The 13213-nt window shown below is 44.8% G+C and overlaps 1 long non-coding RNA gene across 1 annotated transcript in view; it reads right to left on the bottom strand.

Annotated features, from left to right (window-relative positions):
* Positions 1 to 2497: 2497 nt before the first annotated feature.
* LOC311428365 overlaps positions 2498 to 13213 on the bottom strand; it is a 49077-nt gene continuing 38361 nt past the window's right edge. The window contains exons 2-5 of the long non-coding RNA XR_014687663.1: positions 5632 to 5697; positions 5499 to 5545; positions 5272 to 5408; positions 2498 to 2823 (exon numbers count right to left, since the gene is read on the bottom strand). This is a non-coding gene — a long non-coding RNA (uncharacterized lncRNA). The remainder of the gene's footprint in view (positions 2824 to 5271; positions 5409 to 5498; positions 5546 to 5631; positions 5698 to 13213) is intronic.

The raw sequence follows: 13213 nt of genomic DNA, 5'->3' as shown, positions 1-13213 counted from the left end.
GTGCGCGCAGTCGCAGAATATACCAGGATGTGCTGCGTAATCCCGGAATTAGCAAAATATAAATAAAAAGGGACTCTGGCGGGGGTGAGGTGCGTGCCGTTGGCGGAGCTGAGACTCCCCGGCCGCCCAGTGCTGTTTTGCTTGATGTTTGCTCACTCAATAAATTCCTTTCTATGATTAATACAATGCTCTATGAAAATTAATTAAGGGGGCAACTTATAACACTTTGGACGCTCAAAACCCTATCCCGAAAACATTAGGACGCTCCAAACTCTATCCAGAAAACTTAGGACTCTCCAAACCCTATTCCAAAAACTTAGGACGCTCAAAACCCTATCCTGGAAACATTGAGATGCTCAAAACCCTTTCCCGAAATCTTAGGATGCTCCAAACCCTATCCTGGAAACATTAAGATGCTCAAAACCCTAACCCAATTACTTAGGATGCTTGAAAGCCGATCCCAAAAAATTAGGGCACACAAAAGCCTAACCCCAAAAATTAAGATGCTCAAAATCCAAACCCCCAAAATTAGGATACTCAAAACCCTGGACCTGGAGAACCTAACCTGAAAAAACAAAACAAAACAAAACAAAAAAAAGATCTTAAAACCCTAACCGTAAATAACTGACCAAAAATAAAACCTTAAGACTCTAACCCTAAAAAACATATCAACACTACAACCCAAAAAACTCTAATACCCTAACACGCTAACCCTGAAACCCTTAAAACCCTAACCCCCAAATCCTTAAAACCCTAACCGTTAAAACTCCAACCCTAAAAACCTTAAAATCCTAAACATAAACCCTGAAACCCCTTACCCTGAAACCCAACCCTAGTGCCCAATCCCTGAAACCTTAAAACCCTGAATCAATCTGTAGCAAATAGCATAGGCTGAGTCGAGGATCTCAGTACAGTAGCATTATTATTCGAGATTACAATGGCGGGTGTCCCACAAGCAGGAGGGTGCCTACTAATTCCATACACAGTTTATACACTTTTTTTTTCTGCCGAGGACCGGGACCCTCCCCTGTTTCCCCTTTAACTGTGCTATTCAAGGTTCATAATCTAGCTGGTGCTTCACAGAAAATACACAGCTGCTGGCCTGTTACAAGTCACATTTCTTTTGAGGTTTTTACTCTTTGAGGTGGTAATGTTTCTTACGCCGTGATTTCCACCTAATTGCTGTAAGGATTCTGGTTGTCTGCGTTTTACAAGCTTGTCTGTTATAATAAATAAAAGTCCCAAATAGGATTACAATCAAAGTTTACAATTCACTGAATGAATAGAGGTAAGCAAACAGTGCTGGGTACGCCGGGAGTCTCTGCTCCACCAAGACGCGCACCAGTTATACACCAGTTACCTCCCTTAAGGGATATAGAGAAGCCCTCTCAGATACTTCCATCCTGCTTCTCCTGCATGCGGCCGGAGGTCGGTCTAATTCTGGTGCTGTTGGTGGTGGAAGCTGGGGCAACGGTGGTACTGGTGGCGATACCACAGCCACCGGAGGGGGAGCCGCCGGGGGTGGATTGTTAGGATATGGAGGTGGTAGCTTATCCAACGGCTCACGTTTATCTTCTTTTTCTTTTTCATGTTCTTCTTGTTCTTCAAATTTCTTACCTGCTTTTAGTGTAAATATTGAGGCTGGAAAAGGACGTGAAGTCCTCCTGATCCATAATCCTGCATAATCACTTTCTTCCTGGCTAAAAGCTTCCTTTGAATTAACATGGATATTTAAGGCCTGGCAAATCCAGTCTTCGAAGGTTCCAAAAACAGGCCAAAAGACATGTAGTCTTAAAGGCTCCTTTGGCCATTCTGTCACACAATACTGGACCATTTTTAATTTACTTTTTCCTTTTCTGGGGTCCCTATCATTCCAATTTCTAATCGTTATTCCTAATGGACTTTCTGGTGGTATGACTGGTAATTTGCTCCCTTTCTTCTGGTCTCTGGTCTTTGATTTTGTCTGACCCATCTAGGAATTTTACTATGGCAATTCCCATAGCCCTTGGTTACCTTAGTAAGAGTGTCTTGCAGGGGGTCGAGGACCTATCACACACCCACAAATCCTATAGGAATCCCTTCGGTCCTTCACCGGCCAAGTCCCTCGCGGGAGATTGGAACCGCGGTTAGAAGACCTCCACAATCGCTTCGGAACTAAGTTCCATCTCAGTCACACTCTTACACACACAGGCAACCGAACCCCACCCAACCGAACGGTATACGCTTTAAATGCTTACGACTCCGTCATCTTCGTTCGGATCTTCACACACACAATTATGGGCAAAATATAGTGCTGCAGCTGGCAAGGGAGCTGAAAAAAAGAATCAGAAACTTTGCTTACCTTTATTCAGGTTCAAGATGCCATTAGTTCCGACCTGACTGAAAGAGCAGCCACCAAATGGTGGGGGTGCCTCTCCTAGATCAAACCAGAAATCAGGAACCAAAGCCCTCCCGGACGAGAGCCCACTTGTAATAAATGACTGGGTCCCAAATAGGATTGCAATTGAAATTTACAATTTATTAAATGAATAGAGGTAAGCAAGCAGCGCTGGGTGCGCCAGGAGTCTCTGCTCCACCAAGACGCACACAAGTTACATTAGGCGGCTGGTTTTTATGCTGCTAGGCTAATACATACTCATTACTACTTCTACAAAAGGCAGGGTTATTCTAATTAGTTCCCAGAATCCAAACCCTCCCACTGGTGCAGGCGTTATCAGTCTCCGGTGGTCCCTCTGGGGGCCGCTCGTACTGAAGGCTCGTAGTATTCCTCCCAGGCTTTTCTCTTGTCCATCTCCTTTGTCCATCTTGGCTGGATGGCAGACACTTGCATAGTGTCCCATGCAACAGTTGTAATAGTTAGCAGTTATTCTGAAACCCCTTTGTTCTCTTATCCTCTATTGACCGGAATTGCTGGACCATTCCTTTGCAAGATTCAAGAACTATATATATTAACCACTCTGGTTTTCTTAGACTTTTCATCATATCATGCGGCCCTAGCATTGTTCCATATTGACACGAATCAGATGAACTCATTTCACACTGTTAAGCTGTCTTATCACTGCAAGCATATCTCAATACCACCTTCCTTCCCTCTACAGGATGTAACTGCGCAAAAACAACATTTTTATTCCCACAACCTTGATCCCCTTACCCTGAAATCCTTATTCCCCTTAAACCTAACAACTCTAACCACAACCCTAACCCTTATTATCAACCCCCTAACACTAATGACACTGACCTTAATCCAAACCCCAAACTGCCCCTAACCCCAGACAACCAACAACGAAACACACACACACAAAGATGGAAACTACAAAAAAGGCAAAACCCACGATACAGGCCCCAAATCACAAATACGCAACCAAAATGCTACAGAAAAGCCCCAGATGCAGGCCCCAAATGCTACTGCTAGGCCTCAAAAGCTCAAGATGCATCCCAAAGCAAAAATGCAGGCCCCAAACGTTACAGAAAAGCCCCCAAACCCAGGCTGCACAAGTCTACAAGCAGGCCCCAAACTGCCAACAGAAGCAGGCACCAACCACACCCAGATGCAGACCCCAACTGCCCACAAGCAGCTCCTACCCCACCACCCCCTCCCAAGAACTGGACTCCACCCAGACACTGGCCCAAGACCCGGGCCCGCCCCCCGCCACCCCCCCTACCCTCCCCCCCGACACAGGTGTACAAGCAGCTCACAACCCGCCCCTTCAGAGACCGGTCCCACTCCCCCCCCCCCTCCCCAAGACATGGGATGCAGAGGTGTACAACCAACTCCCAACTCCCTCCCCCTCAAAGGGAGGCCCCAAAGACCCCCAAATGGAGGCTCCTAGAGTGAACAAGCACCTCCCAACTCCCCCAGGCACAGGCCCACCCCCCCCCCCCAAACACAGGCCACAAAGGTGTATAAACAGCCCAGACCCCCCTCCAAGACCATGGCCCCTATAGTGTACAAGCAGCTCCCAACCACCCACAGATGCAGGCCCCAACCCTTTTCAAAAGGGAGGCACCTAGAATGCATGAGCAACTCCCAACCTCCCTCAAATACAGACCCCAAAAGTGTACAAGTAGCTCCCCCCCAGAGACAGGACCCAAAGGTGTACAACCAGTTCCCAACACCCCTGAGACACAGGCCCCAACCCCCTCCCCAGACACAGCGACCCAAATTCTACAAGCAGCTCCCAACCCCTGCCAGGCAGGCCCCCTACCCTATACAAGCAGCTCCCAACCCTCCCCCCCCACCCCGAGGGAGGCCCCCAAGCCCCCCACAAACACAGGCCCCTACAGTGTACAGGCAGCTCCCAGCCACCCCCAGATGCTGGCCCCAAAGTTGTACAAACAGCTCCCAGCCACCCTGCAGAAACAGATTCCTACATTGTACAAGCAGTTCCCAGCCCGCTAGACACAGGCCCTGACCCCCCACACATGCAGGCCCCAAAGGTGTACAAGCAGCTCCCACCCCTCCCCCAGACGCAGGTCCCAAGCCCCCCCCCCCAAACACAGGCCCCTAAAACCAGCACCCAACCCCCTACCCCCGATGCCAGGCCCAAAGGTGTAGAAGCATCTCCAAACCTCCTCCCTCAACCCAGGCTCCAACAGTGTACAAGCACCTCCCAACCAACCCTCCCCTTCCCCCCCCCCCCCCCGCCCCCCGACACAGGCTCCAAAGGAATACAAAGAGCTCCCACCCCTCCCCCAGATGCTGGTCTCAACCCCCCCCCCGCCCCCAGAAGCAGGCCCCAAAGGTGTAGAGTCAGCTCCCAACCCCCTCAATGCCGGCCCCAAGGGTCTACAAGCAGCTCCCCCCTTGCCCCCAGATACCGGCCCCCAGACACAGACCCCAAAAGCCTAATCACAGGCCCTGAACTCTAGAGGCAGGCTCCAAAACCCAGGACAAAGCCCCAGTGGTTCGAGACAGGGCCCAAATCCCAGACACAGGCCCCAAACGCTAAACATATGCCAAAAAAAGTATTAGTGCTGGTGCCAAATGTTACAGTGTCTGTATAAAAAAAAAAAGCCCAAAAGCCCGAGATGCTCAAGGCTGAGACGTAACTTGGCTTTTTGAATTACTGGAAAGCAGCTTTCATTCTCAGATAATTGTGTGCAGGCTAGACAGGATGGGGCTTCAGGCACCTCTTCACCTGAGGAAACACACTGCCATCAGGCACCGCTGTGCCAGACAAGCTTGTTCTGCTAGAACACCCTACTCAGATGCACTGTGGCATTCAAGTGAACTGCTTTCATGCAAATATAACGACTGATGTTACAACCCACCTTGCCTGTGGCACCTGATGAACAGAAGAGTAAGCCACCGCAGCGCTTCAAAACCATCCCTGCACGTGCCGCTCCTTGTCGCTCTCTGGCCTTATCTCATATCCTTATCCACTTCTGTGGAGAGCCTGCCACGGCACCTGCAAAGCAAGACGGACACCTTTCATAGTCACCTTGTGCTACTTGGTCGTTCTGCTCCAACCCAGCTCATGACCAGCCCCTCTTCTTACACAGCTCTTCAGAGTGCAGTTTGCTCCTTTGAGCCTGTGCGAGACACCTGTGAAAGAAAAAGAAACGCATAGGCCGATGCAGCATCCAAAGACACAGCACAACTAGGTAAGTTACTCTCATCTGCTCCCTTACCTCTGCCGCTTACCAGCCCCCGAGGCAGATGCTTCAATCTACCCTCTTCAAACAGCTACAACACCTCTAAAAGACAAAGAGGGGATGCTTAGAGGAACAGTGAGACCTACAACACAACAACTGCTACATCTGTTCCTCACTCACCTTGCCAGAGGCAGCTCTGCGTGTGACGTCCCAGGTTGTACACTGCGTTACCTAACCCTTACCGTAACCCTTACCCTAACCCTTCTCACCCTTACCATTACCCAAATCCTTACATTTACTTTTTCCTTACCCTTACTCTTTCCTTTAACCATAACCTTACCCTTACCCTATACCTTACTCCAACCCTTACTCCAACTCCTAACACTTTCCCTTACCCTTAAACTTACCCTAACCCTTTCTATTACCCTTACACTTACTCTTGCCCTAATCCTTGCTTGCACCCTTACACTTATCCTAACCCTTACCCTTACCCTTACTCAAACCCTTACTCTAACCCTTACCCTGACCTGTACCATTTCCCTTACCCTTACCCTTATTCATACCATTACCCTTACCCTTAACCTTACCCTTACCCTAACACTTACCCTAACCCTTAACCTTTCTGCTACACTTACCCTTTTCCTAAACCTAAACCTTACCCTTACCCTTACCCTTAACCTAAGCCTAAACCTCAAACCTTACCGTAAAGCTTACCCTTTCTGCTACACTTACCCTTAGCCTAAATCTAAACCTTACGTTTACCCTTAGCCTAACCCTCACCCTTACCATTACCCTTATCCTTACCCTAACCCTTACCTTTACACTTACGGTTACCATTAACCTTACACTTACCCTAACACTTATCCTGAACCTAACCCTTACCCTAAACCTTACGCCAACCCTTACATTAACCCTAACCCTTACCCTAAACCTTACACTTACTCTTAACATTAACCTTACCCTTAACCTTTAGCTAATACTTAACCTTACGTTTTTCTCACCCTAACCCTATAATTAACCATAACCATTACGCTAACACTTAACCTTACCCTTACCATAAGCCATACAACAACACTTACATGTACATTTACATGTACACTTACGCTTACACTTACCCTAGGAATTCCTCGTACAATTACCCTTACCCTTACCCTTAACCGAAGCCGAAACATTAAACCTTACAGTAAACCTTACCCTTTCTGCTACACTTACCCTTAGCCTAACCCTCACCCTTACCCTTACCCATACTCTTATTCTTACCCTTACCCTAACCCTTACCTTTACACTTACGGTTACCATTAACCTTACCCTTACCCTAACGCTTATCCTTAACCTAACCCTTACCCTAAACCTTACCGCAACCCTTACCCTGACCCTTACATTAACCCTAACCCTTACCCTAAATCTTACACTTACTCTTAACCTTAACCTTAGCTGTAATCTAATACTTACCCTTACGTTTCCCTCACCCTAACCCTAAAATTAACCCTAACCATTACCCTAACACTTACCCTTACCCTAACCCTTACTGTAACCCTTACAATGAACCATACGCTTACACATACCCTTACCCTTACTCTTACTCTACCCTTACCCTTACCATAGCCCATACTCTAACACATACTTCTACCCTTAACCTTACTGTTACCCTTACCCTTACTCTATTTGTTACTCTTACGCTTATCCTTAACATAAAACTTACTCTTAACCTTACCCTTACCATAAGCCATAGAACAACACTTACATGTTCACTTACGTTTCTACTTACCCTGGCAACTACTCGTACAATTAACCTTACCCTTACCCTTACCAAACCATTACCCTTACCCTTAACCTAATCCTCAACCTTACACTTATCCTAGCACTTACCCTTACCGTAATCCTTACCCTTTCTGCTACACTTACTCTTTGCCTAATTCTAAATCTTACCCTACACTCACCCTTACCCTTATCATAATGCTTATATTAACCCTTAACCTAAACCTTACCCCAACCCTTACCCTGACCCTTATATTAACGCTAACCCTTACCCTAAACCTTACACTTACTCTTAACCTTAACTTTACTCTTAAAATTAACCTAATACTTACGCATATGTTTTCCTGACTTTAACCCTTAAATTTACCCTAACCATTACCCTAACACTTAACCTTAACCTAACCCTAAAATTACTCGTACAATTACCCTTACCCTTACCCTTAACCTAATCCTCAACCTTACCCTTATCCTAACACTTACCCTTACCGTAAACCTTACCCTTTCTGCTACACTTACCCTTAGCCTAAATCTAAACCTTACACTTACCCCTACTGTAACCCTCACCCTTATCATTACCAATACCCTTACTCTTACCCTTACCCTAACCCTTCTCCTTACACTTACTGTTACCTTTAACATTACCCTTACCCTAACACTTACACGTATCCTTATCCATGCCCTTACCCTTACCCTAATCTTTACCCTTAACCTAACCCTAACCCTAAACCTTATCCCAGCCTTTACCCTGACCCTTACATTAACCCTAACCCTTACCCTAAAGCTTACACTTACTCTTAACCTTAACCTTACCCTTAACCATTACCCTAACACTTACCCTTACATTTCCCTCACCCTAAGTCCTAAAATTAACCCTAACCATTACCCTAACACTTACCCTTACCCTAACCCTAACCGTAACTCTAACCCTTACTGTAACCCTTACCCTGACCCGTACCCTTACACTTACCCTTACCCTAAGCCTTTCCCTTACCATGACCCATACCCTAACACGTACTTGTAGCCTTAACCTTACCGTTCCCCTTACACTTACCTTTACTGTCTCCGTTAGCCTTACACTTACACTTAACATAAACCTTAACCTTAACCTAACCCTTATCATAAGGCATACAACAACTCTTACATGTACACTTACGCTTGCACTTACCCTAGCAATTACTCGTACAATTACCCTTAACCTTACTATTAAGCTAACCCTAAACCTTACCCTTATCCTAACACTTACCCTTACCCTAAACCTTACCCTTTCTGCTACACTTACCCTTTGCCTAATTCTAAACCTTACCCTAACCCTCACCCTTGCTTAAATCTAACCATTACGCTAGCCCTCACCCTTACCCTTACCATTATACTTACTTTTACCCTTAACCTAAACCTTACCCCAACCCTTACCCTGACCCTTACATTATCCCTAACCCTAACCCTAACCCTAACCCTAACCCTAACCCTAACCCTAACCCTAACCCTAAACCTAACCCTAACCCTTACTCTAACCCTAACCCTTAACCTAAACCTTACACTTAGTCTTAACTTTAACCTTACACTTAATCTTAACTTTAACCTTACCCTTAAACTAATACATACCCTTACGTTTCCCTCATCATAACCCTAAAATTAACCGTAACCATTACCCTAACACTTATCCTTACCTAACCCTAACCCTAACCCTAACCCTTACTCTAACTTTAAACCCTGACCCGTAACCTTAGACTTCCCCTTACCCTTCCCCTTACGCTTACCCTTACCCTAACCCTTACCCTTACACTTACGGTTACCATTAACCTTACCCTTACCCTAACACTTACTCTTACCCTATCCCTTACACTTATACTTATCCATACAACTTACGCTTACCCTAACACTTAACCTTAACCTAACCCTAACCCTAAACCTTACCTGAACCCTTACCCTGACCCTTACATTAACCCTTACCCTAAAACTTACACTTAACCTTAACCTTACCCTTAACCTTAACCTAATACTTACCCTTACTTTTCCCTCAGCCTAACCCTAAAATGAACCCTAACCATTACCCCTACACTTACCCTTACCCTAACCCTTACTCTTACCATAACCCATACTCTAACACATACTTCTACCCGTACCCGTACCCTTACGGTAACCCTTACCCTTACCGTAACCCTTACCCTTACCCTACCCTTACCCTTACCCTTACCCTTACCCTTTCCCTTTCCCTTACTCTTACCCTTACCCTTACCCTATCCCTTACCCTTACCCTAACCCTAAACCTTACCCTTATCCTAACACTTACCCTTACCGGAAACCTTACCCTTTCTGCTACCATTACCCATACCCTTATTCTTACCCTTACCATAACCCTTACCTTTACACTTACGGTTACCATTAACCTTACCCTTACCCTAACACTTATCCTTAACCTAACCCTTACCCTAAACCTTACACTTACTCTTAACCTTACCCTTAACATTAACCTAATACTTACGCATACGTTTTCCTGACTTTAACCCTTAAACTAATCCTAACCATTACCCTAACACTTAACCTTACCCTAACCCTAACAACCCTTACTCTAACCCTTACCCTGACACGTACCCTTACACTTACCCTTACCCTTTTACTTACCCTAATTCTTACCCATACCATAACCCATACCCTAACACATATTTGTACCCTTAACCTTACCGTTACCCTTAACCTTACCCTTACCCTTACTCTATCCGTTACCCTTACGCTTACCCTTAACATAAACCTTACCCTTGACCTAACCCTTATCATAAGCCATACAACAACACTTACATGTGCACTTACGCTTGTACTTACCCTAGCAATTACTCGTACAATTACCCTTAACCTTACTATTAAGCTAACCCTAAACCTTACCCTTATCCTAACACTTACCCTTATCCTAAACCTTACCCTTTCTGCTACACTTACCCTTTGCCTAATTCTAAATCTAACCCTAACCCTCACCCTTACCTAAATCTAACCATTACCCTAACCTTCACTCTTACCCTTACCATTATACTTACTTTTACCCTTAACCTAAACCTTACCCCAACCCTTACCCTGACCCTTACATTATCCCTAACCCTTACCCTAACCCTAACCCTAACCCTAACCCTAACCCTAACCCTAACCCTAACCCTAACCCTAACCCTTACTCTAACCTTAACCCTTAACCTAAACCTTACACTTAATCTTAACTTTAACCTTACCCTTAAACTAATACATACCCTTACGTTTCCCTCATCATAACCCTAAAATTAACCGTAACCATTACCCTAACACTTATCCTTACCGAACCCTAACCCTAACCCTTACTCTAACTTTTACCCTGACCCGGACCCTTAGACTTCCCCTTCCCCTTCCCCTTCCCCTTACTCTTACCCTTACCCTAACACTTACGGTTACCATTAATCTTACCCTTACCCTAACACTTACCCTTACCCTATCCCTTACACTTATCCTTATCCATACAACTTACGCTTACCCTAACACTTAACCTTAACCTAACCCTAACCCTAAACCTTACCTGAACCCTTACCCTGACCCTTACATTAACCCTTACCCTAAAACTTACACTTAACCTTAACCTTACCCTTAACCTTAACCTAATACTTACCCTTACTTTTCCCGCACCCTAACCCTAAAATTAACTCTAACCATTACTCCAACACTTACCCTTACCCTAACCCTTACCCTTACCATAACCCATACTCTAACACATACCTCTACCCGTACCCGTACCCTTACGGTAACCCTTACCCTTACCGTAACACTTACCCTTACTGTTACCGTTACCGTTGCCCTTACCCTTACCCTTACCCTTACCCTTACCCTTACCCTTACCCTTACCCTTACCCTTACCCTTACTCTTACCCTTACCCTATACCTTACCCTTAACCTAACCTTAAAGCTTACCCTTATCCTAACACTTACCCTTACCGTAAACCTTACCCTTTCTCCTACACTTACCCTTAGCGTAAATCTAAACCTTACATTTACCCTTAGCCTAACCCTCACCCTTACCATTACCCATACCCTTATTCTTACCCTTTCCCGAACCCTTACCTTTACACTTACGGTTACCATTAACCTTACCCTTACCCTAACACTTATCCTTAACCTAACCCTTACCCCAACCCTTACCCTGACCCTTACATTAACCCTAACCCTTACCCTAAACCTTACACTTACTCTTAACCTTACCCTTAACATTAACCTAATACTTACGCATACGTTTTCCTGACTTTAACCCTAAAACTAACCCTAACCATTACCCTAACACTTAACCTTACCCTAACCCTAACCCTAACCCTTACCCTGACCTGTACCCTTACACTTACCCTTACCCTTATACTCACCCTAATTCTTACCCATACCATAACCCATACCCTAACACATATTTGTACCCTTAACCTTACCGTTACCCTTAACCTTACCCTTACCCTTACTCTATCCCTTACCCTTACGCTTACCCTTAACATAAACCTTACCCTTGACCTTACCATACCATAAGCCATACAACAACACTTACATGTACACTTACGCTTACACTTACCCTAGCAATTACTCGTACAATTACCATTACTCTTACCCTTACCCTTAACCTAAGCCGAAACCTTAAACCTTACAGTAAACCTTACCCTTTCTGCTACACTTACCCTTAGCCTAAATCTAAACTTTACACTTACCCTTACCTTAACCCTATACTTACCCTTACGTTTCCCTCACCCTAACCCTAAAATTAACCCTAACCATTATTCTAACACTTACCCTTACCCTAACCCTAACCCTTACTCTTACCCTTACCCTGACCCATACCCTTACACTCACCCTTACCCTTACATTACCCTAACTCTTACCCATACCATAACCCATACCCTAACACATATTTGTACCCTTAACCTTACCGTTACCCTTAACCTTACCCTTACCCTTACTCTATCCCTTACCCTTACGCTTACCCTTAACATAAACCTTACCATTAATCTTACTCTTACGCTAACCCTTACCCTTACCCTTACCCTTATCCTTTTCCATACCCTTAACCTTACACCAACCCTTCCCCTTAAGCTGAACCTAACCCTAAACCTTACCCCAAACCTTTCCCTGAACTTTACCCCTTCCCTGAAGCCTTACCCTTAACCTAAACCTTACACTTAATCTTAACCTTAACCTTACACTTAACCTTAAGCTAGTACTTAACCTTACATTTTTCTCACCCTAATCCTAAAATTAACCCTAACCATTACCCTAACACTTAACCGTTACACTTACCCTTATTCTATCCATTACTCTTACGCTTTCCCTTAACATAAACCTTACCCTTACCATAAGCCATACATCAACACTTACATGTACACTTACGCTTACACTTATCCTAGCAATTACTCGTACAATTACCCTTAACCTAACCATAAACATTAAGGATAAGCTTAAGGGTCACCCTTAAGGTTACCGTTATCCTAACACTTACACTTAAGTTGAGGATAAGGGTTAGAGTAAGGGTAAGTGTTAGGGTAATGGTTAGGCTAATTTTAGGTTTAGGGTGAGGGAAACGGAAGGGTAACTATTAGGTGAAGTTTAAGGATAAGGTTAAGAGTTATGGTAAGGGTTAGGTTTAATGTAAGGGTAAGGGTTTGGGAAATGTTTAGGATAAGGGTAAGAGAAGGGATAATGGTAAGGGTAAGGATGATGTTTAGTGTAAGGGTTAGATTTAGTTAAGGGTAAGGGTTAGTGTAAGTTTAAGAGTAAGGGTAAGTGTAAGGGTATGTGTAAAAGTACGGGTCATTGTAAGGGTTTGAGTAAGGGTTAGGGTAAGGGTAAGTGTTAGGGTAATGGTTAGGGTTAATTTTAG

The sequence above is a fragment of the Aythya ferina genome (assembly GCF_964211825.1).
Source record: "Aythya ferina genome assembly, contig: HAP1_SCAFFOLD_57, whole genome shotgun sequence".
In the NCBI taxonomy this organism is placed as follows: domain Eukaryota; kingdom Metazoa; phylum Chordata; class Aves; order Anseriformes; family Anatidae; genus Aythya; species Aythya ferina.
Note: the sequence above shows the minus strand (reverse complement) of the source record. Positions and strands in the feature narration are given on the sequence as shown.